At 38.6% G+C, this 26,652-nt stretch overlaps 1 long non-coding RNA gene across 2 annotated transcripts in view; it reads left to right on the plus strand.

Moving 5' to 3' along the window:
* The first annotated feature begins 20,393 nt into the window (after nt 1–20,393).
* LOC134292484 (uncharacterized) overlaps nt 20,394–26,652 on the plus strand; it is a 119,862-nt gene continuing 113,603 nt past the window's right edge. The window contains exon 1 of one of the 2 annotated variants that reach the window (XR_009999723.1): nt 20,394–20,901. This is a non-coding gene — a long non-coding RNA (uncharacterized LOC134292484). The remainder of the gene's footprint in view (nt 20,902–26,652) is intronic. The other variant, XR_009999722.1, reaches the window with a different exon arrangement.

Below are 26,652 nucleotides of genomic sequence, written 5' to 3' on the forward strand. Positions count from 1 at the left end.
CATCCATTCTTGGTTATTATGTTTGTTTGTTGGTTGGTTGGTTGGTTGGTTGGTATGTTGATGGTAACATAGCCAAGGCGAAAAACACTGGAGATATGGCATTAATATGGATTCCAGAAGCTTTAAAAGCACTCATTGGTTATTGGGAACCTGGAATGAGTGGGAAGATTGTTTGAGAGATACTGGTATTGGCAGCACATCTGACAAGGACCCAAGCAGCTTTGTTATCAAACTAAGACATAGACATAAATAAATAAATAATCACTATAGTAGACAAAAGCTACTGACACCTATGGAGAACTGTTATAGGGTGTAAGCAAGGAATAAACTGCAGTTTGTTTGGCCTTCCCTGTGCCTTAGTGGGTATGTCTATATGTGCCTGTAGATGCCTGATGCAATATCTGCATAGCTGGAAAATTTGCTTTAAAGAAACATCTGATCTTCTTCCCATTGGTAGTCATCTTCTGCTATAGGTCAGGTCCACTCACTCCTTACTAATTGGTCTTGTGGCCTTTCACTTTATTAGGAATATAACAAATGTTTACTCCTGAGCAATTCTGAATTTTCATATCTTGTCCAGCAGTGGAAAGTTAGAGGACTCTGTTGGAGACCTTAGATGCCCAATGGGCTAGAACATTATTTTGTTTCCATAATCCAGCCCTCAGTTTTATACTGTTTCCATTCCAAGTTGAGATTGCTTTCTTTTCCTTTCTATTCAGTCCCGTGTCTCTGTGCATGTAACGTGCATTTGTCCACTTGCCTTTTTCTTTCTTAGCTAGGGTGACCTTTTCCAGTTGAAAAGGATTTTGACTCAGGAGGCTGTATTTCATTTACGTGACATAAAGCACTTCAATGTAGCAGGGACAAGTTGAAATTTGTAAAATATCTAGTTGTTCCGGTGCCCACTGGAAATGTCACCCGTTGTCTAATCAGCCACATTTAGGCTGTCATCTTCCCTTACACTCATAATACCCACTCTGCTCTCCTTTTCTTTTTCAGTGATTCACTGTCAGGTGTTTTAAATTCTTTTCACTCTTGCTTTAAGTAAGAAGGCTATACGTGAACATTTTCTCAGTGTGTGTGTGTGTATATACATTTTAGAAAGCACTATATATGCAGAAATCATTTTTGAAATAAGTGAACTGCAGCCATCGTTTATTGAGTACAAAACTGAAAGTCCCTCTAAATTAAATGAGGTTTTGTTAAGCAGTTGGCTGCTTCCCAGTATTACGTTCCAAGGGAAACTGGCAGCTGGCTACTGGGAAAAGAAATAAAGAAAACCAAGAATCCGGCATCGAACGCCTGACGAAGGAGTTCCCCAAGCCTTCGTGACTCATTCCTGTTCATATTTCTCCAGCTGGAGTGACTCTTCACCCTCTCTCTTAACACGTTTTGTGGTAGATGGATGACAAAAGCACCAAAGCCTTTCATGCAACTTTAACCTATAAGGTATATCAAAACCAACCCTAGGTATATCAAAACGACAGCTGATGATGGAGTCTGCAGTCATAATACTGCGAACTTTTTAATGAATGATCCTTAGTTATTATACTTTGGATTAGCACCCCTCTTTCTCTTGACATACAGACCCCATAGTAGAAGCCAATTGTATCATTGTCCACCAACATCTTACTAAGGTTGGTTGGGGCAGGACAAGGAATGTTCATGGGCATGTTTTTAGTGATCCATTGCTAGTAGCCAGTTAAAACTTATATTGAGGCTCTGGCCCATCTCTCCTTTTGTCAGACCTGGAGGGGTGCAGATGAACACCCACACACAGAGGCCATTATTGTGTTGGTCTTCCCTGAATATGGAATGAACTGCATTCAGTTGGTTTTATTTGGACCAAACAGATAGTATTTCCACAGAGGGCCTCATCACTTTGAGGTCCATAAACTGGGGGACTGCAGGGGAGAACGTGGGGCAGCGTAACGCTTCATGCACTTACCATTGGTGGTCATGAGATCCATTCCCACAATGTTTCCCTGCTCTCCCTGGCTTCCTCCTCAGCTTCTTCTATGAGGATTCGGGTGTACACTCAATTCTTCTGGGCTCTGTTTCTCTGCGCTGCCGGCACGAAGCTCAACGGAGCCCTGCAGGATGTAGCTCTGCATCATTTGATGGGCTTCAGGGGACTCAGTGTCAGCAGCGTGCCGGAAGTGCAGAAAAGACTCAATGTGATGAGGTGGCAAGAGACAAACAGAGATGCAATTGAAAATAGTTGGAGGGCACAGCAAGTGCACCAAGTAATTGTCAGGAAGGATTTTTCATGCTACAAAATTATAGTACTGTGATCGTACACTAACTGTCATGATTGCACCCCATGGAATCTTAGGCTTTGTAATCTAATGAGGCAGTAAAGCTCTCTGGTAGATCTTCCTTCCCAAATAAATTCATTTTTTCCTAAATTGCAAATCTGAGGATTTCTGTTGGGTGGAACCATAGTGGTTAAAGTAGAATTCTAGTGCCATAATTATATAATGTGAAATAGTTCCAAGTCATCTGAGGAAAAAGTGTGGCCTCTCAGTCTGGACATTATCTGAACCATTCTGGAATTTGGCCTCAAAATGAGATCGATGTATGACTGGGAGCACCCATGGCAAGGTTGTTCTCCGATACAACCAGCATTTAAATCAAGTCTTTAATTTAAATAATTCTGTTGAAACATGTTGGGAAGCCACCTCCCACTAAGCTAGTTACTCGTACCATCAGCAACCTTTCTGTAGAAAAGCAGTATATGCATAATTCCAATCAATCAGTTAAGTTGCACAGGAAGTTATCTGGCACTTTCAGTATGGAGCATACATTACTATAGATTGGCTGGTAAATTTTTGTATTGGCTGCGGTTTCAATTATCTTTGAAACTCTATTTCTGTAACCAGGATCAACATGTCAGCTCAGTTGCTTGTAGAGTAAATAATTTTAGTGTCTCAGTTAAATGGACTTGAATTAGCATTTTAAAGTCTTCAGGGTAGAAGTTGTAGGCAGTTTATACCATAGAAAATTCTGATGCCTAGGATATCGGTTTAGGACTAGGGACCTTATCACATTGATGAGGTCCCGCGTTCCGATTCACCAGCCTCTGTGACGAATCGGTGGGGCAGCGGGGCCATTTGTTGTCTGATGGGTGTTCTGGAGCTCTGTGGCTCAATTGGAGCAAAAGCGGCCTAGGATACTGAAATTTCCTCATATGATGAGGTCCTTAGTTTTGCCTTGTTTTGAGTCAATGAAAAAGGAGCAGTGTTACTTCGTCATAAGGTATAGGTAAAGGCTTTTCCTTGACACTAAGTCTAGTAGTTACATCTGACTCTGAGGGTTGGTGCTCATCTCCATTTCTAAGCCAAAGAGCCGGCATTGTCTGTAGACACCTCCAAAGTCATGTGGCTGGCCTGTCTGCATGGAGCGCCCTTCCCCATATCAAGCACAATTGATTGATTGAAGTACAAGGACGCTTTCTGCAATAGTTCCACATACAGCTGATCTTTGATGTGTGAATTAAACTTTTACCAGTAAAGTATCATTAACTGCACAGTGGACCACTTACACATGCAGATAATAGTAGTAGTAGTAGTAGTCATAATAATAATAATAATAATAATAATAATAATAATAATAATAATAATGGCAGTGGTGTAATATAGCATTCCTGTGACTGTATCATTTCAAACTTTAGGGAAAGAAATTAATGCTTGAAAACTACTTTCACATTTGAACATCTTCCTATATATAAACTACCTATCTAGACTTTAAATTCATAGTCTAAGATATTTCATGTGTTGTGTGTGTATGACAAATGAGGTATGCTGGGTAGATGAAGAAAGGACCATTTCATTGAAGGCACTGCCAGTTCTGAAAAATCTTCATTATGAGGCTTGCTTGGTACTTACTTAGGGTACATTGTGCTGTTTTTGGCAGTAGGTAAAATTCATTTCATTTTCAATGTCATTTCAGTCTTAAAACATTTTTATGTTTTTAAATGTTTCATACTAATGTTATTGTTTCTGATTTCACTGTCTTATGTTGTTGCTGACCTTAAGATGCTTTTGACTGTATGTTTGTGTGATGGTATGATCTAATTTTGGATTTTTTTAAAAAAAAAATCCTGTTTTTTTTCACAGGAATGTGTACAATGCATGAAACATGGTACAAAATAAATGTTATGGATTGTTGGTGTTACCTCTCTGACTTTTCTTTCATTCAGATTATAAGTGGAATGATTAACATGAATGTGGGCAATAGAAGGTATATTTTCTAGTAAGTTAATATAGTAAGCTAATATAGAAAGATGACTAGACTAGAGCACTTCTGCCTAATATGTGTTTTCTATCTGTGCAGAGACTGGTTGGTTAGCATATGGTTAGCACCCAAACACATTGTGTCCCCGACTTCCAGGTATGATTGTCTGTAAAAATGCAGATTGGCCTACAGCTGCAAAGTCCTGTCCATTTGGCAGGGTCAGTCCCGATTCATCTGTCCTGATAAATGCTTTTAACATTTTCCAGTTTCACTCTCTTTTTGCCACTTCTATCCTTCTTGGCTGACTTCAGAAGCAGTTCACTAACTAAAAAGAGGTCAAAGCATGGTGGAAAGCAATATGTTTAAATGGTTTATCAAAGGTTAAAAAATTGGAGATGGAGCTGCTCAATGTTGGAATTGCAATGTTCGAAGGGCCCATGCAGGGCAAATACGGCTTTTTTAATTCTGGGTTGTAGTCACAGTTTTAAAATGAGTATTTTAGATTTTGCTATATCTACATGGGCTTTAACCATTTAGTAGAGACTTTAACCATATCTCTACTAAATACTGAATGGTTCAAATTTAAAGCCTATGTTTTAAGTAACGGGACTGTGAGATTGCCATTATAGCAGTTTCTTTTATGGTGCCATTAAGTTGACAATACCAGTATTTTAATGTAATTTTTATGATTACAATTACAGATTAACTTCACTTTATGGGATGATATGCTATCTGATTTTTATGGAAGCCTAATGGTAAAGTTCAACCATTTTTCTTGCATTTAAAAAGATGTGTTTATGCTGGCATGATATTAAGTGCTAAATTGCTTTTTGGAAGTACTGCTGTTGCTTCTCATCCGTATCAAAATGCATATTTCCTGAGAAGTTCATGATAAGAGTGCTATACTGATTTTCTTTGGTGTTTTTGACATCCATATACTGAGTTCCATGGATGCAAGAAGAAATTGAGGGTCCAATATGAATCAATGAAGAAAGAAATGACCCGGAATTTGCAAGACCTAGACACAACTGTTAACCACTGTCTTTTGGAGGTCGATGTCAACTTCACAGAATATAACAATAACAGCAATGCTTTTCTTACTTTCTTTGAAGTTTGACTCATCAGTGGTATTGTTATTTCACAAGCAAATCAATTAACATTTTATTATTTCATTAAACAATGTACTCAGCAGTATATTTATTCAAATACTTATCTCTAGCTAATTTCATTAAACCATTATGCTAAGTTCAGGGTGCTAAATGGAACAAGGCTACTAAATACTATCAACTCAACATTGCACTTCCCCAAATATGTAACAGGAGGCTTTGTTTGTTTGCCTACTTGTTTGTTTTGCTCTGTGGCATGCTCTTTAAGCTGTACCTTCTATTTCCCCCACCACAGAACAAGTTAATTATTTGCTGATAAGCTGTGTTGTTTCCATCTGCGACAAGTTAACAATAGGCACTTTTAGGTAATTTCCCTTTCTGTTAGAGGGAAAAAAATGAAATTTAACTCTCTAAACCCCAAGAAGTCATATATTGTTTTACATTGTTTGCCACCTTTCCTCCAAGGAACTCAAGGGCATGGTTTTACCCATAAGAATCCTTGAGGTCCAAGGTAATCAAATGACCTTGGGGATGAAGTGAGGATTTGAATAAAGGTCTCCTTATTCTGAAAATCAGCGTAATTGTTTGAATATCGGACTACGACTCTGGAGACCAGGATCTGAATCCTTCTCAGCCATGTAAGCCATGTAAAAATCCACTTTTGACTAAACATTACCAATAAGACCCCGTGATAGGGTCGCTGTAGGATCGCCATTAGCTGGAAATGACTTGAAGGCACACGGAAACAGTGACAACTCCTTATTCGGTGTGACTATCCTGTTACCATTCGTTGTTACTTGCCGTCAAGCCACTTTCGACTTATATTAACTCGATGAATGAGAGACCGCTAATATCATATACTATATGTTTAAGCTTTTGCAAATTCATGGTCATTACTTTGATTGTCACAATCTACCTGTAGTGTGGTCTTCCTGTTTTCCCTTTACCTTCCAGTTTACCAAGACTTACCATATTTTTCCTATGACTCATGTTATCTCATGATATATCCAAACTACAATAATTTTTCTGGGCATACTCCCCCATGGATATTTAATATATTTTGATAAATTTACTTCCACTAGACACTCATAGCACCCTAGGTTTAAGGTTACACAAACGATTCTAGCACACCACTATAATCTTCTTCAGATATATACCCATCTATTGCTGAGATCTAAGCAGCTGTGATATTAAGTTATCAAGCTTATCCTAATAGCAACTTGATTTTAATGCTAAAGAACTAAATGAAAGTAGAAATGATCAAGATGCTAGGTTTATGTCTGGTAATTAAGGTTAATGCTTGTAAAATGAAATAGTCGATTATATATCATCTTGGAAATAATACAGGTCAAAATAGGCATTGCTGAGGCATTGGAGACTATCACTCCTGCCAAAATGAAGACACAGCCAACATGATTTCCCATGGATGCAACATGGAGGAAGAACTCAAAGTATTTGGTGTTTTAAAACATGAATAATGTGACAGGAAAATTATGAAGATCAAGAGGAAAGGAAAGCGTCTTGAATAAACCTGTTTGTAAAATCATTGCCACAGTAAGCACTGCCATCAGATAATGCCAAAATCTCTAGCTTTGCACCTTGAAAGGGAAACATGTGGAATCCAAGGAGTTGTTTAAAAATAAAAACCCAGGGTATAAGAATTTAAAGCAGCATTTAGAGTAAATCAATTAAGCTGTTTGTAAACATGCATTCTCTAGCTCCTAATTTAACAGGGACAAAGAAAGTGTTTTATTGTTCTTAGCAGAGTTTGAGTTAATTCAAATAGGACAAACAAGCAAAACAGTGTTTCCTCTTTAACTGCCTAATGGGTACTCAGATTAAACCTGGAAAGGTCAGGAAAATGAGTTTGAAATAAATAAATAGCCTAAATTCTTCCTCTCATTTTCTTTGGCTCAAGTACTTCTCTGTCTTTCTCTTCTTTTCTTCTTTTGTTCCTCCAGAGAACTTTGAGTTCAAAGCAGCTTGAGCATAGAGACAACCTGTGAAAGAAGCATTTCACTATGCTTCTGTCTTGTCACTTGTGATGAATAAACTCTTGCTGGTTAAGTGGCAGTGACACATCATTTGTGGCAGCTTTAGCATCTCAACAGAAAAAGATTAATGTTGCTATCAACACTGTTAAGCAGAGGGGAGTTTGCTCATTACCTGATTTCAGTTAAGCTGCTTTGTATAAACTGGGACATACCCATTTAAAATGGCTGTCTGCAAGGCATAGACTTCCTTTGACTGTAAAAAAGAGGAATAATGTACACAGACAAAAATAGACAATCATTGTGGGTTGTTGGCATACAGCTTGTGGTCCCAGGTAGGGATGAATGAGGAATCCTGCCCACTCTTAGGTTTTTGGCAGACCATATGTACAGTATAACCCCTTCTCCATGAAGTCAAAATCCACAATTTCATTTAGCCACATTCCAAAAAACTTTCCCACCCAGAAGTGTTTGTGGGGTTCCTTCAGTGGGATTCTATGATATGCTTCCAGACCAGGTGTAGTCAAAATATAGGGTTTGCTATTATTCCTGGTTGCATGGGGGATCTTGGAGTATATCCCATATGAACAAGGAGAGTCACACAATGCAGGACATTTGTGCATTCCAAGAATGTGAAAAGCAAATCAAATGTGTTGCCCATATTTGAAACACGGGCATAGAAAAATATGTACAACCATGATTTAGCAACTCTGGTCTAAACCATTAGTGGGGATATGCAAAAATGTACAATTTTTGAAAAATGAGTGCAAAATAGGCATAAGGTGTGTGAGGGTGTGGGGAGTAGACAGATTTTTTTTCTTGGCATGTTTTCTTTTGATTTAAATCTGACGACATATGTTCTGGTCTCTGATATAGCAGAAAACCAACAGGCTTCATCTATTACAGAACATCCCTTCAAAAATTTAAAGATGGCCATCATCTCATCTTCCCTTCCCTAATGTAAACATACCTAGCTTCCTATCATTCCTCATATCAGGAATTTTGGTTGTCTTGGTTGCTTCTTTCTGGACATTTACTAGCTTGCTGAGATCTTCCTTGAATAGTACTCAGAACTGGATTGGGAAAACAAAAAGATTTTTGGATTTAATACGTTTCATCTACAATAACAATATGCCATTAAAAGCTAAGGGTAATGGAGGTTGTGAATCGCTAATAAAGGTGTATGGTAGGTATCAGTAACAAGGTACTGATAAAGGAAAAGCATTGGGAAACATTTGTCAAATTTGGCCTGGAAAGATACACAGCCTGCTCTGATGCACAAAACAAACAGCACAGGTCTTTAGCCATTATTTCGTATTTTTTGTCCTTGTATTTTTGTTTTATAAGCCACTAGAAGGCTTTGTTAGAGAAAAAATACACTAAATAAATGATCTTATCCAGTATCTACAATTTTTGCACCCCTTACAGTGAGTTGAGAAACTCCATTTGTCAGCATACGTACACATTTTAGATGTTTGCAGATATCACAAAAGAACAGCATGTTTGCAAAGCTATGGCATTTTAATTTACCATAATTTTAATGTAACAGCTGCAAATTAATCAATATTTGGGAGATTCAGCTTAATTCCAAAGATACGTAGTTATAAAATAAAGAAAAAAAATCAAATGTTTCCAATTTCAAATGTCGTTTTATTCATTACATCAATTTATTAAAAGAATCTTACTCTTTATAGGAAAGGCCTGCTGATTGAAGATCAAAGGTGTTAACACTTGGTGACCTGGCACAATGCCAGTCAGATAATTACCCTCTGCCACTCTCAATCCCAGTGTAGTTTCATTATTTAGATGAATTGTTTTTCATTTTGCATCCCAAATGATTAGACTAGTCCTCCTGTCTAAAACCTTTTATTACCTCAGATACGTTCTTAGCGACACCTGCTTTTCACTCCTTACCAAGGCCTAGATCTGCTTCTGAGTCTCAGTAGAGTAGACCAATTTAATGTTTAGGATTTACATAAATGCTGATTTATCATTCAACATTTTGTTTGGTGGCCTAAATACCCAAAAGGCACCAGATCCCATCTACCTTGAAAACTAGGTGGGATCAGTCCAGCTTAGTAGTTGTATAGCAGGTCACAAACCAGTAACAAGTGTTGTAGGCTGAATTTCAGAAGATTTGGCAAACCACCTCAGTGGATTTCTTGCCTAAGAAAATAATGTGAATTTAAAGGGATTATTATGTCAACAGGAGGCTTGAAGTGGGCATAGTCTAGCTGGGAGTTGCACTTCAATATAGGCCAAAATGATCCTATGTTGAAAGTTCCATATAGAAAGTTAGAGGTTGGGGTAGTGTTGAACCTTTTTGCCTTGCAACATATTAGCTTTACAGTTCCAGATTAAACCAGAAGAATTGTCTTCTGTTCTGCAATATTTGCACAGTTAGTAGTACCACCCACTGAAAGTTTTGCTACTCTATGCAATTTTTATGAACCTATTCCAGTGTTTTATTCATAGGGCAAGTATTTTGCATGGGCTGAGTCTTAATTGCAGGACTGAGCTAAAGGAAGGCTAATCTGTTTTTATTTCACATCTTAATATCTCATCGTTTATTAATCTTTTGGAAACATGTTAACAAGGGGCTTTATAATAGAGCCGGATATCAGTTGAAATAATTTAATAAATTAACAATTCTTTCCTGAAGGCAAATGTCGCTAGCCCAATATTTATTATGGCCGGCTGTCTATCCATTTTCTAATTTGCTTCCATCCATTTATTTTGATGCCCTTTCTGTAACCTTGTCTTCTCTATACATAGTAGTGAAGCATGCCTTAAATTTCAGTGTATGAGGTTAGCTGTTTTTTATTGCAGCCTTTTTAAGGGCAGAAGAATATACTACCTGTACACAAATTTTATAGGATATGGTTTGAGAAACTGTATCCTAATCATTGTAAGCCCTTTATATGTATGCCTGCATACTTAGTAGTGCCTGAGTAGGGTTGCTACACAGAAAACTTCAAAGGGTGACGGTGTCTTTAAAGGTTCTATAGAGGAGAGAATTTCAGCTGAAGTTGCTTGTTATGCAGGCAGGTAAAAGTCCTCTCCAGTTTTCAATCTGGCAACCTTAGTTTGGAAAATGAATATAGTAAGCCATTGGTATCTGCTGAGATTTGGTTCCCCCAGGTTATATTAAAATCTTTGGATTCTTAATTCTCATTATATACAATGGTGTAGTAAAGTGGGGTCCCTGACTGAAAACGGCAAAATTAGGTTTTGCTCTTTTGCATTTTTTTTGGAACATTTTCAAAATATTCAGAATCTGTGGATATGCATAGCTAACTGTACTCGGAAATTCAAGAAGGCAAGGGGTGTTAGCCAGGGCTTTGAGAGTCAGTTGAGTCCTGGTGAAGTTTGACACTGAGATCACCCAGATAAATCAAGGCAGGAGTTCTGTTAGTGACATGCATTCAAGTAGGTGCAGCTATGCTTGTGTTTGTCCCTTTTTGGATAGGGGACAATTAGTTGTTCTGCATCCCTTTGCTCACCATCTGAAACCTCTTTGCCCAGAAAGCTTTTGAAACCCCGGAAAAGGTCATTGCTGATGCTTCTTTCTGATGGAGCAGGGATACAATACAGACAGCAAATATGTGGGAACGCAGAGAATCCCACCGTTCAGAAAATTTAAAGGAATTGGATAATATTCTTGTGGTAACCAGGCAACCTTAGACCCTAGACTTTCTGAGCCCCCTGAACTACCTGGAAATAAACATAATTGCTAAGTACAGAATGAAAGGTCAGCTGTTGCCAAAGCAGCATCTTACTAATGTATTTGAAGAGGTTTGGCTGTGTTCTGAGATGGTATAGAAACCACAGGTTTTAGTTTACAAAATCTAATTCACTCCTTTGGGGATTTACAAGATTTTCCCAACAAAAGGAAGAGAACATGTTACTTGACTGCCGCTTTCAAAATCTGTGCCAAGTAAACTGCCATAAAAAGCAAACTGGCTATTCCTTTCTTCTGCAGTGTTTCAGGGATGTGGCTCTGGTTTCCTTTAAAAAAGTGTTCTTTCCTGAAAGTTTTGAGTCATAAGAATTGCTGGTAATCTCCCCACAGGGTCATTGTTGCCACTTTCATAGAGAATTCAGAATGGCACTCCTTGTCTGAAGAATTTGAGTGTGGTGCCATTTCAAGTCTACTAAAGGACATGTACAGGGAAGCAGATACCAAGCACACATTGTTGGCCAGATAACCACCTCCATATGCAAACACCTATGCTGCAATAGTTCTCCTTACCTAGCTCCCCTACTGGGTTTGCCTCAAAAAAAAAAAAAAAAAAAAAGACAGATAGAAAATGTGATAGTGATGTTTAAAAGTTTTTCTGTGCTGGTTTCTTTTTGACTGGATGCTGTTGTACTTATATCTTGCTTGTGACCTTCCATAGTAACTACTAGGATGCTTGTCAGCACAGTGGTGGACTAAACAGGACTTTGGTCTGATCCAGCAATATTCATTTCATTTCTTAATTGGGCCACTGTTGAGATACAGCGTATACATCTCTTATGTAGGGTCAGATCTACAGAGGACTAACTACTTTCTTTCCTATACTAGCCCATGCACCCCACTATTGTTGAAGGCAACTCACAACATTAGAAGGCATGTACATGTCAGAGGAAAAATGATCCATAGAGTGTGTATATATGGCCCATGGCATCACATCTGGGCCAGATTGTGGCGCAGCTGGTTAGTAGCCAGCTGCAATAAATCACTACTGACCATGAGTTCATGAGTTTGAAGCCAGCCCGTGTTGGAGTGAGCACCCGACCATTAAAAAAATAGCCCAGCTCATTGTTGACCTAAGCAACCCGAAAGATAGTTGCATCTATCAAGTAGGAAAATGTAGGCATCACTTATGCGGGGAGGCTAATTTAACTAATTTACAACACCATAAAAAAATTGTCCAGCAGCATGCAGAAAGGAATGAGGAAGCAATCCATCAAAGGACTTGGTGTCACAATGGATGATGAAGGAGCAGCTCCCCCAGGGGCCATCTAGTCCAACCCTCTTCTGCCATGCAGGAAAAGCACCCTCAACAGATGGCCATCCAGTCTCTGCTTAATGATAAATAGTAGTAGTAGTAGTAATAGCAACCCTAGGAGCCACTGAAAGGTGCCAGGTTCAAATCCTGGGAGCTGAATGAGCGCCCGCTGTTAGCCCCAGCTCCTGCCAACCTAGCAGTTCGAAAACATGCAAATGTAAGTAGATTAATAGGTACCGCTCTGGCGGGAGGTAATGGCGCTCCATGCAGTCATGCCAGCCACGTGACCTGGAGATGTCTATGGACAACGCTGGCTCTTCGACTTAGTAATGGAGATGAGCACCAACCCCCAGAGTCGATCATGACTGGACTTAACGTCAGAGGAAACCTTTACCTACCTAAGGGCCATCCAGTCCAACCCCCTTCTGCCATGCAGAAAACACACAATCAAAGCACCCCTAGCAGATGGCCACTCAGCCTTTGTAACAACAACAACAACGAGAAGAGCAATTTCATGGGCCATCCAGTCCTACCCCATTCTGCCATGTGCTTCGGGGAGGCTCCATAGGCTATGCGCCAGCAGCGGGGCACTCCCTAGCCTGTGAGCTTCATATGCACGGGAGAGCAGGGGGCCCATGGGGCCTCTGCAGAGCTCCTGAGTGCTTCATGGAGCCCTGAGGGTTTTTCAGAGCACAGTTTGAGAACTGCTGTGTTAGAGCTAAGAACTGTAAATAATTCACCCCGATCTGTAAATCCTAGGATTCCATATCATGAAAAGACAAATTCTGAGACTTGCACATCAAAATGGATTGTATGGCTCCTGTATCTGCGGATGAAGCCACAGAAGTTCAAGTGGAATCATAGCGTTGTAATATACTTACTGTGAAAGAGTCTGTTTGCAAGTAAAAGGTAAAGGTTTCCCCTGACGTTAAGTCCAGTCGTGACCGACTCTGGGGGTTGGTGCTTATCTCCATTTCTAAGCCGAAGAGGCAGCGTTGTCCGTAGACACCTCCAAGGTCATGTGGCCGGCATGACTGCATGGAGCGCCGTTACCTTCCCGCTGGAGCGGTGCCTATTGATCTACTCACATTTGCATGTTTTTGAACTGCTAGGTTGGCAGAAGCTGGAGCTAACAGCGGGTGCTCACTCCGCGCCCCGGATTTGAACCTGGGACCTTTCGGTCTGAAAGTTCAGTAGCTCAGCGCTTTAACACACGCAGCCACTGGAGGCTCCTGTTTGTAAGTACTATAGTTCAATAATGTGTTTTACCCAACTTCGTTTTCTTCTTCTTCTAGTGGCCTCAGAGATGGTTGTAGTATGGCAAATTCATGTGTTCCTGAAGTTAAGAGAGATACATTTTCTTTGCTTTCTTTTCTACATACATGTAACCCTTTCTGCTAGCTGAAAATCAGTTTTATGTGGTTTTTTAGATCTTAAAAACAGGTTTTAAGAATCTGTAGGGCACCATGAAGAGAAGGAGAATTGTCCTTTTTGTGGTTCTGTTGAGAAAAATCTGTGCTGTCAGACCAATGTCAGCATTGAATCCTGCATATGCAGCATATACGTCATAAAGGACTAATGGCACCAACCAAGTTAAACCTGATTTATATGTCACTTTGTTTTTTTGTGCACTGTGATGCTGAGTTTCTGGTAAAATGAAAGGTGTAGTGTAAGTGCATAAAGAAATAAATCCTTAAAAATCATAATTTGTCTACTGACATGACTGGAATAACTCAAATTCACAGGAGTATATACTGAAAGCTTACAAACAATTATGCTTTTGCAATGATATTAGATTGCAAGAATGTCTGAGCACTGAATCAATAGGCAATCCAAACATGCTGTATTAAAGGAGAACATCGTTTTTATGCTTTTCAAACATGGAAGGAATCAATACACTTTATCCAAACTTAGCGTATACAATTGTGAAACTGATTCATATTATAAAGAGGTAAAGGAACGTGCCTGGGAAATTTAATGTAGCATATTGGATCTGTCATTATAAATCCAGGAATATGTAGTGTGTTCCCTGAAGAGTTCAAGAAATTGTGAGGCTTTGTGTACTTAGTTGTGTTGCTTTAGAAAATGGTATGTTTTCATGATTCAGTGATGTGGGCCTGCCATTTTTAAAATCCTCACCCCATTTTGCATTTTCTGTAATTTCTATACTGACATTGGATGGCCCCCCTCTCCCTGAAGGCCAATAGCAAAGTAATTGTGCTAATTGACAACTTCCTATTTGAGAGAATTCAAGAGAAATTGTTGTGGCCATGTGTGTGTCTGCAACTATGTGTATACCAATGCATGATGTTCATGAAAAATTCATTCACAAGGTCAGAACTGATGATAGTTCCATTCAAAATAATGGAATTTTTGAACCACAGGTGTAAACAGCATTTCTGTTTCCTTCACCTTTCCCACTGGTGGGCAAAGTTCAGCTTTTTCATCTCACTGCAAATATTGTTATCAACCTCGTTTATTCAGAACTTTGGAGGGATGGTACATAGAAAAAAACATTAAACTTCCAAACAACCCTGAGATCTATAGTAAAAATATAACAACCACCTGACACACTGGCCCTGCTTGGTGTTTGGAGGAGCATTATGGTGTCCTTTTAGGAGATCTGGGACTGAACCTCCTGCTTAAAAAAGAAAAGAAGATTTAAATGCACCCCCTTAAATACCTTGATGTGATTGAGTTTTTTCTTACATCCTTTGCAATGTAAGACAAAACAAACAGATTATACAATTGTGATAATATATGGCAGTAGTTTGTTACCTGAAGCTTCTTATCTGATTTATCTCTATTAGAATTTTTGTCCAGTGCAGTGATACCTGGTTTTCTCTCCACTAATTTATAACTTGTAACTACATGTCCTCCTTGGTAATTAGAAAAGCTGCTCATCTCTAGAGTCTGTTTTCAGCATCCTGCAGCAAAACATTAGGAGCACTTTAAGAACCTAATTAAATTGTGATACCTTGACCTTTGATACATGAGAGCCAATTTCCTAAAATACATGGAGTAAAAATAATTACTCCAAACCACTGTCCAACTGGAAGTATCATTTACTTTTTAATACATTCATTTTTGATATCACTGTTGTATCACTGCTATTTGCTTTGGGGAGAAAGGTGATGTTATAAAAGGTGGCATAGATATCTTTGTCATACATGTACATACATTATTTTTGGGTGTGTGTGTGTGATGCTTGAGAAGCATTCCTTGGAAGCTACAGATCGCCCAGTTGTTGGGATCCTGGCCAGGGAAAGTTGTCAAGTCCTGACACCTAATGTTTGATTGATTAAAGTAGATTAAAATTACCAAGGAATCAATTAAAACTTATGACCCTAAAATAAATACATATGTTTGAGTTTGTTCTTATGAATACACATCTTATGCTGATTTGTAACAAATACATTGAATCTGTGCTTTGCTAGCATCCTTTTCCTAAACACATCATAAGGTAGTTTTAGTTAATAATATACAACAGGCTGTAGGGCCCTGTCAGTGACCCATTGGGTCAGGGCCTTTGTTTTATGGACTATTATTAAACCATTAAGCCCTTCATTGGACCAATCCACAAATCTTTTGGAATGACATGTAATAAAAAGGACCTTTGTGATCCTAATAGGTATTATATTTTATCTTTTAGATTTGTCAAGGAAAAGTTAAACAACTCAGTAACATGATAGAGATTTTTGCCTCCTCCACTGTTCTTTTAAAAAAAGGAAGCAATGTATTATTACATGGGATTTTTAAAAAAAATTAGTCTGAATTTGAAGCGTGCTGTTGGTTTCTGGGCTATTTTCACATGAAGAGCATACTGAGAAGTGTAACCATAGTACTCAGTTTCTCATCTTTAAAAAGGAAGAAATCAAAATGATTTTTGCAGATCTCTGGAATGTATAATATGAAGCATAAATTGTAATTGCACTTCATTTACTAAGTGGTGCATTACCTCATCCTTTAGTTTTAACAATGGATTTTCCATAAATCTTCATATGGTTAAACATGATAAAGTGCTCAACATATCATGGAACATGGCAGTGCTTATTAGCACTTGAGAAGTTATTGATTGCTTACCTTGATTAATCTTTTATGGGTCTCTGTAGTATTAATTCCACAGGAGGGGGTGGTAGCTGGAGAGGTTTTGCAGCATTAGTCTCCTTATTCATTCATAGTTTCAGCTTCAGTTACATGAAAGTCTCTGACTGATGTCATTATGCTGATTATAATATTGTTATTATTTCTGCAGCCACATGGTTTCCATGTATCAGTGCAAGGGAGTGGAATTTCAGATAGCGTACATGTTTTGAGGAATGTGTCAGGGAGATTTAAAGAAGTATTTGAACAGTGAAAAAGTACAGGAGATTCTGAATTTGTGGCACTTGGACCAAAAATATGTTTTTAGTACATTTAATTTATTTAAGTATTGATTTTGGTTTATGTCTTAGCAAATAGTATTCTGAGGAATACTGACTCTGCAGTTTTCATATAGCTGTCATAACTGGTAGCCACGGATAGCTGAATTACTATAAATTGACAAATCTGTTCATTATTTAATTTCAGATTTTGGGTTTAGAGCAGGCATGGGCAAACTTGGGTCCTCCAGATGTTTTGGACTCCAACCCCCAGAATTCCTAACATCTGGTAGACTTTTAGGAATTGTGGGAGTTGAAGTCCAAAATACCTGGAGGGCCTAAGTTTGCCCATACCAGGTTTAGAGGAATGTTCTCTGTCCCTTGGACTCTCTGTAGTTCACTGATGCTGCCAAAATACCCTAAAATGAAACCAAAGGCTTTTACACAGTACACAATTATGGCGTGATGATACTATTGTAAGTGCTATGGTTTGAGTCTACAGAATGCTGAGGTTTGTAGTTTTGTGAGGCAGTAGAGCTCTCTGGCTGATAATCATGACCTACAAAGTAATTACAAACACCAGGATTTCAGAGGATAGAACCATAGCAGTTAAAGTGGAATCAAAGTTTCATAACTGTGTTGTATGAAAAGCTACCAGAAATTGATGAAAGTCTACTTCTGGTTTTCAGAATATTTTTAATATTAAATATGCGGTAAGGCAGTGGTGATGTCAGCAGTTCAGAATGTTTATTGTCACTCTTGAATCTTTCACAATATTAAATTTGCCCCCCTTTTTGCAAAAAGGTGCTCTGGTATGTTTGTAGAGGTCATTGGCTGCAAAAAATCGCCTGAGAGGAGCACATGGTTACATTTCACTCATCAATGGACTAAACAATAAAAAAATCATCATCTTCTTATCTTAACAACAACATGAATGCTCATGTCTGGCCTTCAAGTCATCCAGCGAGCTTCATGGATGATTGAGGTCTTAAGCCCGAGTCTTTGTATTCCTAATTTAACTGAACATTGAGCAATATGTGGCCCTTATGATACTGGAACAGTGCAACTCATTTCAGCCTTAGCTGGCATAAATAGACAACACACAGAGAAATCATGGGAACTGTAATCCAATCCATTTCTGATCCCTACCTGTTATCAATATGTCACATTGGTTCTCAAAAAGTTCATCATTTCCTTTCTCACAACTGGACCCAGTTGAATTGCTTAAAAATCAGGGATGCTTGCCAGTATATAGGCAATCTCCAAGTTATCAACATGGCCATACAGCCCGGAAAACACACATGGCCCAGTGATTCTGGCCATGAAAGCCTTCGACAACACCAGATAGGTTCTGTTGGCTTGTTCTTAAATTGAATTTGTATGTAAATCAGAACAGGTATATTTTTAAGTGTAGCTCCACTTTGGATAGTATAGGGAAAGGTTAGCACACCAGTCGTGTTTGTTTTGCTGTCTGTGCCCCCTGTTCAGAAGATTTCACCTCCCTTCCTGTCCTTGTGAAAATTGCGTTTTGAAAAAATTGGGTTTTGAAAAAATTTGCTTTTTTGTGGAAACAAGGAGGGTGATAATGCTTCAGTGGAGACATCTTTTCCCCGTGATAACACTTTCAGGAGTGAATTTTTCTTCCTAGGGGTAGATTTCTCTCATTTCGTGTTATCTCACCCCCGTTCTTAACTATGAGTCATTTGTAAGCTGGATGTTTGTAACTTGGGGACCACTTGTATTAACAAAGAGGGGAAATAGAAGAACATGCGTAATAAAAAGCAAGGGTTGTTGAAAACCAAAAATCAATTCTATTATTCTGTTAATAACATTTGCAGCAAACACTAATGAGCTCATTGTGTCCATTAGCCTGGGCAACTCCAACCTGCTTATACTATCATCAGCATAAAAGTGTAGGAGAGAGGGCATTATGTGATGGCCAAACAGCCTGTGATCTAATTGAAATATCTTCAGGTTTCTGGATTTAATCTCCTATCTGGAGGAGCCTTTTCATTTGCCACAATAAGAGTCCATCTTCATCATAGAAGGAGATGAGCAGTTGTCTTTCAATCTGCAGGGTTGCCTTACTTTACCCCCATCTGTTATTGCAATTTGGCCAAGTCTTTTTCTTCCTCTTGTTCTTGATCAAAGAAAAAAAAATCATGTTTAATCCTTCCTGCCTCATCTCCTTTAGAAATATTTAGGTCAGAAATGAACATGTTAAATTAATTTTCACTTACAATCTCCTCACTTAAATAGCCCATAATTCTCACCATACTCTGTTGATCTTAATGTTTTCCTGTCTTCTAATGGACAGTAATTGAGAGGGATCCATCATTTAAATTAGGCCCTGGTGAAGAACATCACTTAGAGAAATGGCGCTATAAACTGGAACCGTGAAGGTAAAAAAATCAATTCGCTAGTTGGTTAGATTTAAAGAAAAAAATTCATTATGTGTGCTAATTCTAGCCTCTAAATATAATTTACCTGTGTGATATTCAGCTTAATCAATTTATGAATGGAATCTAACCACTCATTTTCTCATATAATGTTACAAAGCCCAGGGACTCCCCCCCCCCCTCTCTTGAAATCGGCCCATCATTGTTCTTTAGTCTAGTGCAGTGGTTTTCAACCTGTGGGTTGAAAACCCACAATTCCCTGAAATCCCAGCCATTTTACCAGCTGTTAGGATTTCTGGGAGTTGAAGGCCAAAACATCTGGAGACACACAGGTTGAGAGCCACTGGTCTAGTGGTTCTTAAATTCTCAGCAGGATTTTTTCCCCAAGTGACCTGGGACTTGCACCATATTTATGGTGCAATCGTTTATTTTCCCAAAACTTGCCATGAACGCCAATAGCATATAGACTGGCACAGGTCCAAGGATCTCTATCTTAGGTCTGGGTCTACTTTAAAACACTTTAAATGACATGAAATGGGACGTCTTTAGCAATACATATACACACAGATTGATATGTATCTCTTATGAGATATTTGGAAAGTTATAACAACTAAGTAGCTAGCTAGTAATGTTGGCTATAATTTAGAAAGCTGACTGAGTCACAGTTATTTGAAGCATGAATAATAGGTGCCAAAGCGTTCTCTGCACTAGGAAAGAGCAAGTTGACACCTATAATCTCTACTTAATTGTTGCAAGTCAGTTAGCTATTCAAAATGTAGCCTACACATTTTCAACATTGCATACACAGGATTTCTCCACACATTTGGAAGCACATGCATTTTGCTGGATTGTTGACTATTTTTCTAGTAGAACTGTAGTACAAACAAACAAACAAGGAACTTTTCCATGCTCTTGAGATAGAATGCTCTTGCCAAAGGAGTGACCACTAGCAGAATTGTTCCTCCACCCGCATCCTTTTTGGATTTCCCTTCTATTTCTTCCATCCCTCCAGGCTTTTCTGGTGTCACACAATGAAAGGCTGTGTGACACAGTTTGGCACCCCTTGTGTGGTATATTTTCAGTGATGTCGGTATCTTACCAGCACCAATGAAATTGTATCATCAACCTAAAAAATATTGACTAGAATCTGGTTGGTATTTGTTGCATGTGTGAGTTCCCCTGCAGAAGTAATTGGACATTTTTACCTGAAGTGGAGCCTCTATATTCAGTTCAAGGTTGAAGCACACGGTTTGCCATTGCAAATTCTCACATTGTACATTGCCAGTTTGCCCCTGCAATTGCAGAGTTCTCCAATGAGGCAGCATGATGCAAATGCTGTGTAACTGTGTGAGTAGGGATTTATGTTCTGTCTCCTTGATCAAAGAGTGCTCCAAAAATCTAATGTTAAACTGAACAAAATATTTTGTGTAAGCTATATCTGAAGTTACAGAGTGCATTGAAAGGAAAATAAGAGCACAATGCTGCCCAGGCCTCCCTTGTTTCTTTGCCACTTAAGTATGCATTTGTACAGACTATGATATCACAATTCATTAATCAGCAGCAGGCCGGCTCTCGATGAGATCAGAATATGGGCTTGTGCCAATGTTTCTATTATCTGATTCATCAGGTGATTTTTATCAGCAAGGCAAAAAAAGCAGTTGTAGTTTATAAATAGAAACCAAAATTGAAATTGAAGAAATCAAATGTAATCGTCTCACCTCAGACATGATTTCCAAGCAGCTAGGCTTCAGCTGTTTTCTTATTATGTGTATTCCAGAATTAGTGGATTGGGGTACTGCATCAAGGACAGGCAAGTAAGTAAACTTACATAGGATTGCATTGTGCTGCCTTGTTTGTTCTATTCTCGAGGTTTACACAGTCAAAGAATTCAAATGTTTCTTTAACAAGATGCTTCAGTCTACAGATTTGTAGACTAGAAGTTGGTGGGTTTGGGAGCATCTGTTGGGTGCTGTCTAATATGGAATTCAGGGCATAATTGGAAGAGAAGGATTGAGTGAAAGGGTGAGAAAAAAACAAGGATTATTGCAACTTCACTTGTTTATAGGGGATTTAATCAAGGTCCCGCCACCTTGTTCCTGGTTGTTGGCTGCCTGTGCAATACAGTATTAGAAAAGAGGAAATGCATCATCCCAAAAATAAAGTGGAAAATATCAGTTTGCCTAAAATGTGCCAATTTAAATATATGGACGCACATTTAGAAACCATTGGTATCATATGTAGAAACACAGCCCATGGGGTAAAGGGGGATAGTAATTCAAATGGATGAGCAAATACATAAATGGCTAAACCTTCTTACTGATACTTTATGGTTTTTTTATTTATTTTACCTCCAACCCTGCAATTACTTTTTTGAAATAATAAATAATAATAATGTAATAATAATAACATCAAGTCATTAACAAGGTTCATTGCATTTATCTGGGACTCCAAATTGGCAGCCTATGCTGGCTGACTCCTGTAGCCTTTAGCCAGCCCTCAAAAAAGACAGGAAGGAAACTGAAAGCTAGTGAAAACCATATAGGAGTTATTTTTAAATAGTTAAAAGATCACAATCCTCAAACAATTGCATGTGTGATTGGAGAAATCTCGGTGAAGCAGATGTTTTGAAGTTCCCAGCTCATCAGATAACTGAGCAGGTGAGCTGGTTGAAAATGGAATCTAACAACTGAACAGATTTCAGCTGCTTAAACAGCTGAAGTTAAAAACCAAACAAAGGACAGCCACAGCATTCCAGCTGTGCTCTTTTCCCTCCACTACACATATGGCAGTTTGCAACTGTGCGCAAAAAGCTCATAGGACGAAAAATTACACATAAAAAGAGGGGACATGATGTATAGTTGTTTATATGCTAATAGTGCAAGTTGGAAAGTGTAATGTCTGAAAAATATAAGTATATTGGGATATAGGAGAAAGCCTGTGGATAGTGTGTCTTTTTGGCATTATAACTCCTAACCCCAACAATGGCAATGGTAATCTACTCCTTTTAAAATTGGTTAATTTGGATCATGGCCAACATGTGTGAAACTTTTCCAAGTTTGTGCTCATGAAAAAAAGAAAGCCCCCCTGCATATTGGCCTTTTGTATAATATAGTGAAGTCAGTGCTCCCTGCTTCCTGCTGTGTCTTTATTTGCATGCTAATGGAAGATTAAGGTTTTCTGGCCTCCCATGAGAATCAATGTGTGTTTTTATTGATTGGTTTGCCTTCATTTAACATTCAAATGCCTATTATTAAATTGGTGTGAGATTATAACAGGGAGTACCCTCAAGGCATTTCTCTGTGATATTTTTGCCAAGTCTGGTAGTTAGCCAAACTTTAGTGCAGAATTTACAAAGTGAAGTTGCAATTGGGTTTCACCCAATTTTTAAAACAAACTAAATAAAATTCTACATTCAGTAATATTTTCTCTTCATCTCAGATGTCATACCAATCAGGAGTTAGTAGAAGACACTTGGAACTCACAGGTTGTTTCCCTGAATATGATACATCTGGATTGATATGCTATATCTAATGTGTCATATCAATCCCCTTTTATAGTTATAATATGTTTCCCCTTTTATAGTTATAATATGAAAAATTTCAAATAAGTTTCTCATGTTAAGGGATTTATTTATTTCGTGTCAAAAGCATTGGTACAGCAAATACATTTCAAATAATGGAAATAAATAGAAAAGAAAAGAAATCACAAGCAACTAAATAGTTTTGGACCAAAAGCGGGCAACAGCAACCGCATTGTTAAGGGATTAAGAAATCATATCAAAAGAAGAAAGTTAGTTGCAGTTTCAGAAAAGATAATACTCAAATTTTCTTCTTACAACAAATGTACATAGAGCAGTGCCATGTTACTTATACAGTGTAGAAAATTGCGACACTTAAGACTCCACCCCACAGGCCCTCCCATATCATCTGAAAATAAGCCAAAAATAAATCTGAAAGTGAAATAAACTCTGGTCACATTAGACATGCTGGCATAAATCCAGGGTTGTATGTGGAAAATGGTCCTTTTCTCCTCTCCAGTTGTAGAAACAGGTAAATGAACTCAGGATGAAGGCCAGGGATGGGCAACTGGAGAGGAGGAAAGGACTATTTTAGCCCACAATCACTTTGGAGGTCCAAGACTTGTTGCTTGTTTCTTACTTGTTTCAGTTGCTACTTAGTCATAAGACACTATAAGCCTCAGGCTTGGGCGGCACATTTATGGCAATGTTTTCAAAGTGTTCTGAAAATTTAGCTAAGATACTGTTCTGGAATTGAATTGGCCGATAATCCAGGTTTCCCCAGCTTTCATCTGGTACTGAAAAGCAACATGTCACTACTATATGATAATACTTATTCCTTACAAATCAATGCATCAAGTAGTCTACAACAAGAAAAACATCACAGATGTTTAGCTGATGTATTCCAAGCACCAACACTCCCAATCCTCACGGATGAGTAATGGATTTCCTTAACTAGGCTGTAGCTTCTGAGTGAGGCAACTGGAAGATGGATTCATAAGCTTGTATTAGGCAGAATCAAGCCAAGGAAATAGAACTGCATAGATGTGACTCTGTCTCCTATCCTGACAATTATGAGAACTGTACAGGGATGTTGCCAAATGGAGAGTTTACTTTGTGGCCTTTGCTCAGCTGTGTACTGTCAGGTATTGACTATTGAGCAGGAACTAAACACAAAATACAGCAAGTCTTAAATACAGCAATCCATGGATGCTCAAGTGCCATTATATACCTTAGCATAGTAATATGGTGTTCCTTATATTTGCAAGCCATGCCTGGTGGAATCTAGGGATATAAAATCTGTGGATATGTTGAACTGATTATGACACCTCCCCGCCTCTCTCTCTCTCTCTCTCTCTCTCTCTCTCTCTCTCTCTCTCTCTCTCTCTCTCTCTCTCTCTCTTTCTCTCTCTCTCTCTCTCTTTGCTACACGATGGCTGGTAAAATATGGCCATTGTATTGACAAAGACTATAAAACCCATCAGCCTGGTGGGTGGAATCACAACCAGTATGAATACATTGCCATACTTTTAGTTGCAATGAATTCTGCCCTGTAGAAATTCACAGATAAAGAGAACACACCACTCCTTTATTCATGTAGCCTAGCCAATTTGCTTTTACCCTGTTGGAGATGAGGAGACCAAATAGCTGAGGTGAGATACATTTATTTATTTATACCAGTCAAATGAATGGGCAGTTCAGAGTTCATTTGCATGAGCAACACAAAAGGCTAATCTTACTAATGAATGTGCTTTTATGATTGCGTTGATAACTCCGGTACTTGGTGAGAATCCCATTAGATCAGAGAGACTAATCAGCTCTGATTAGCTGATTACTCAGTAGCAGAGATACATAGAAATCGGAGGCAGCTGCTGAGATGGTGGCTACATACATTTGTCTTCCCATCCTCCTCCTGCTTATTTAGCTCTAGCCATTAAGACTTAGTCTTTTATTTAATGAATTTTATTTTATTGTTGGATTTAATGTTGTGAGTTGATCTGGGTCAGAGCATGAAGCATTATTTTTTAAAAGTGACAAGGTCACCCTATGCATTACTTTTGGAGGAGAGAAACCAAATGTGCTGCTTGTTACGACGCTAAGCATAAAGGCCCCAAATGGCCTAAATTTGGTACAGTATAAAGGTTACCTTGCAAAAACAGGACTATAATGGGTCTCCTTACCATAAAAAGTAATATGCTAGAGATAGCATTGTTACCTCTAATGCACTACCTCTAAATTCTAGTCTGGATCCCTTTGAGAGGGGGCCCATATGTTATACTACATATACATACACAAGTGTCCCTAGATAGGACAGCAGAAGGAAAGCAGTTTGCGTGGTGGAATGTGCACCTCAGCTCCTGAGAACTTTATGAGAACAGAAGAGTCAGGCTGGGTAGCCCATGCACACCCTAGAGTTGAAGTAACCTACAAAGAATTTCCTTTCATTCCTTTCTGTCAGTTTGCAGAGCAGAAGCGACAGAGGGCCCATCCATTAACCAGAAGATTAAGGATTGCTGGATTGTATCTAGAGCTCAGAAAAAGTTACATTTCCAGAATACAGCTCTTTGAAGCCTCCAGATAGCGTTCTGGAAACTATAGCCCAGATGTGAACATTTCTGAGTTCTGATTGCATGTGTGAGTTCTGTTTGTTTTTGTGTGGCAATGTTTGCTCATAGACCAAGTGGAGGATAATTTACGACACTAAAAAGTACATTTCTAAAACCCTCTCTTGATCTTAGTCTCTCTTTTCACACATGCACATAGATGCCAGCGGTTTCCCCCAGTTCATTGAAGCTTGAACATGGATCTTGCCAAAGAGGGTATAACTTTTGCAAGTTTGATTATTTTCAGATTTGACTGAGGAGTCCTCTCAAATCTTGAAGGGGTGAGAGAAATGACAAAACTGACTTTTCCTGAACAGTATCTGCATAGGTATCTTTCTGGCTTATACGAGCCAGGCCTTGTGACTAAAATAGGCACACTATGTCATTATATGACTTACAAAATAATTCCCACTTGTGTTAAAACACCCAGTGCTCCTGGTTGTTAAGGTGTCCTATCCTAATTGACAAAGCTTGGCCTACAGCTTGGAAAAGTTACTCTTTTTGAACTACAGCATTTCCCCATCAATATTATCACTGACCATGCTAGCTAGGAGATTTAGGAGTTGTAGTTGTACTACTTCCAAGAAATGAAACTGTGCTGTGGTTGTAAAAGACAAATTCTGAATTTAACAAAATAACAAATAAAAATAAACAAAATTGTGTTGAATTTTGCAAAGCAGGAAAAAAGGGACTCCCATATGTCCTGTTTCAAAGCTGTAGAAAGTTCAAGATGAAGGAGAATTATTGGCAGTGACATTACACCATAAACAATGAATGAAGATGTTTTGCCCGAAGTATTAATGTTTAAGCAGAAATGCAACCCATGAGTCATCAGTTTGCGGGAGAAAAATATGTGCTTTGAGAATAGATGATGCAAGGTAGCTATATGTTGGACTGAGGGCTCAGTCTATAAAAAACTAGTTCCACATTATGATAATAGGTGAATGCTTATGATTAAATTTATTGTCCAAGAATATGAACTGTGTTGGCTTAGTGAGACCTGCATTTGTGCAGAAGGACTTGAAGTGAAAGACAGAGTAGGACACGATAGATAGCTAGAAACACACATGCAAAATTTCATTGGTCTGCGTATGTCTGTTAAGTTCGTTTGCATCTTAGCATGTGCTATTACCCTCAAGGAGATAGTCTCCCATTTTAGTGTGGCAATGACTTTGTTTAGGTCTTTTCTATCCAATGTTAATGTGCTTAACCTTGTATTCCTCCCCATTGGATAACTCATGTGAAATACGAAACAAAAATCCAAATGCATTCATCAGCTCACTTATATAAGAGCCATCAGCTGCCAATGTTTTGTGGGGCTGGTTCTACTATTAGACTAGTAGTTTCCAACCTTTTTTGGCTATGCCCCACCTAACCATCTCTAAAATTCTGATGCCCCACCCCCCATGGCATATAATTCTTATTAGTCAAAAAGTGAACTCTGT

Source organism: Anolis carolinensis, chromosome 6 (genome assembly GCF_035594765.1).
Source record: "Anolis carolinensis isolate JA03-04 chromosome 6, rAnoCar3.1.pri, whole genome shotgun sequence".
Classification (NCBI taxonomy): domain Eukaryota; kingdom Metazoa; phylum Chordata; class Lepidosauria; order Squamata; family Dactyloidae; genus Anolis; species Anolis carolinensis.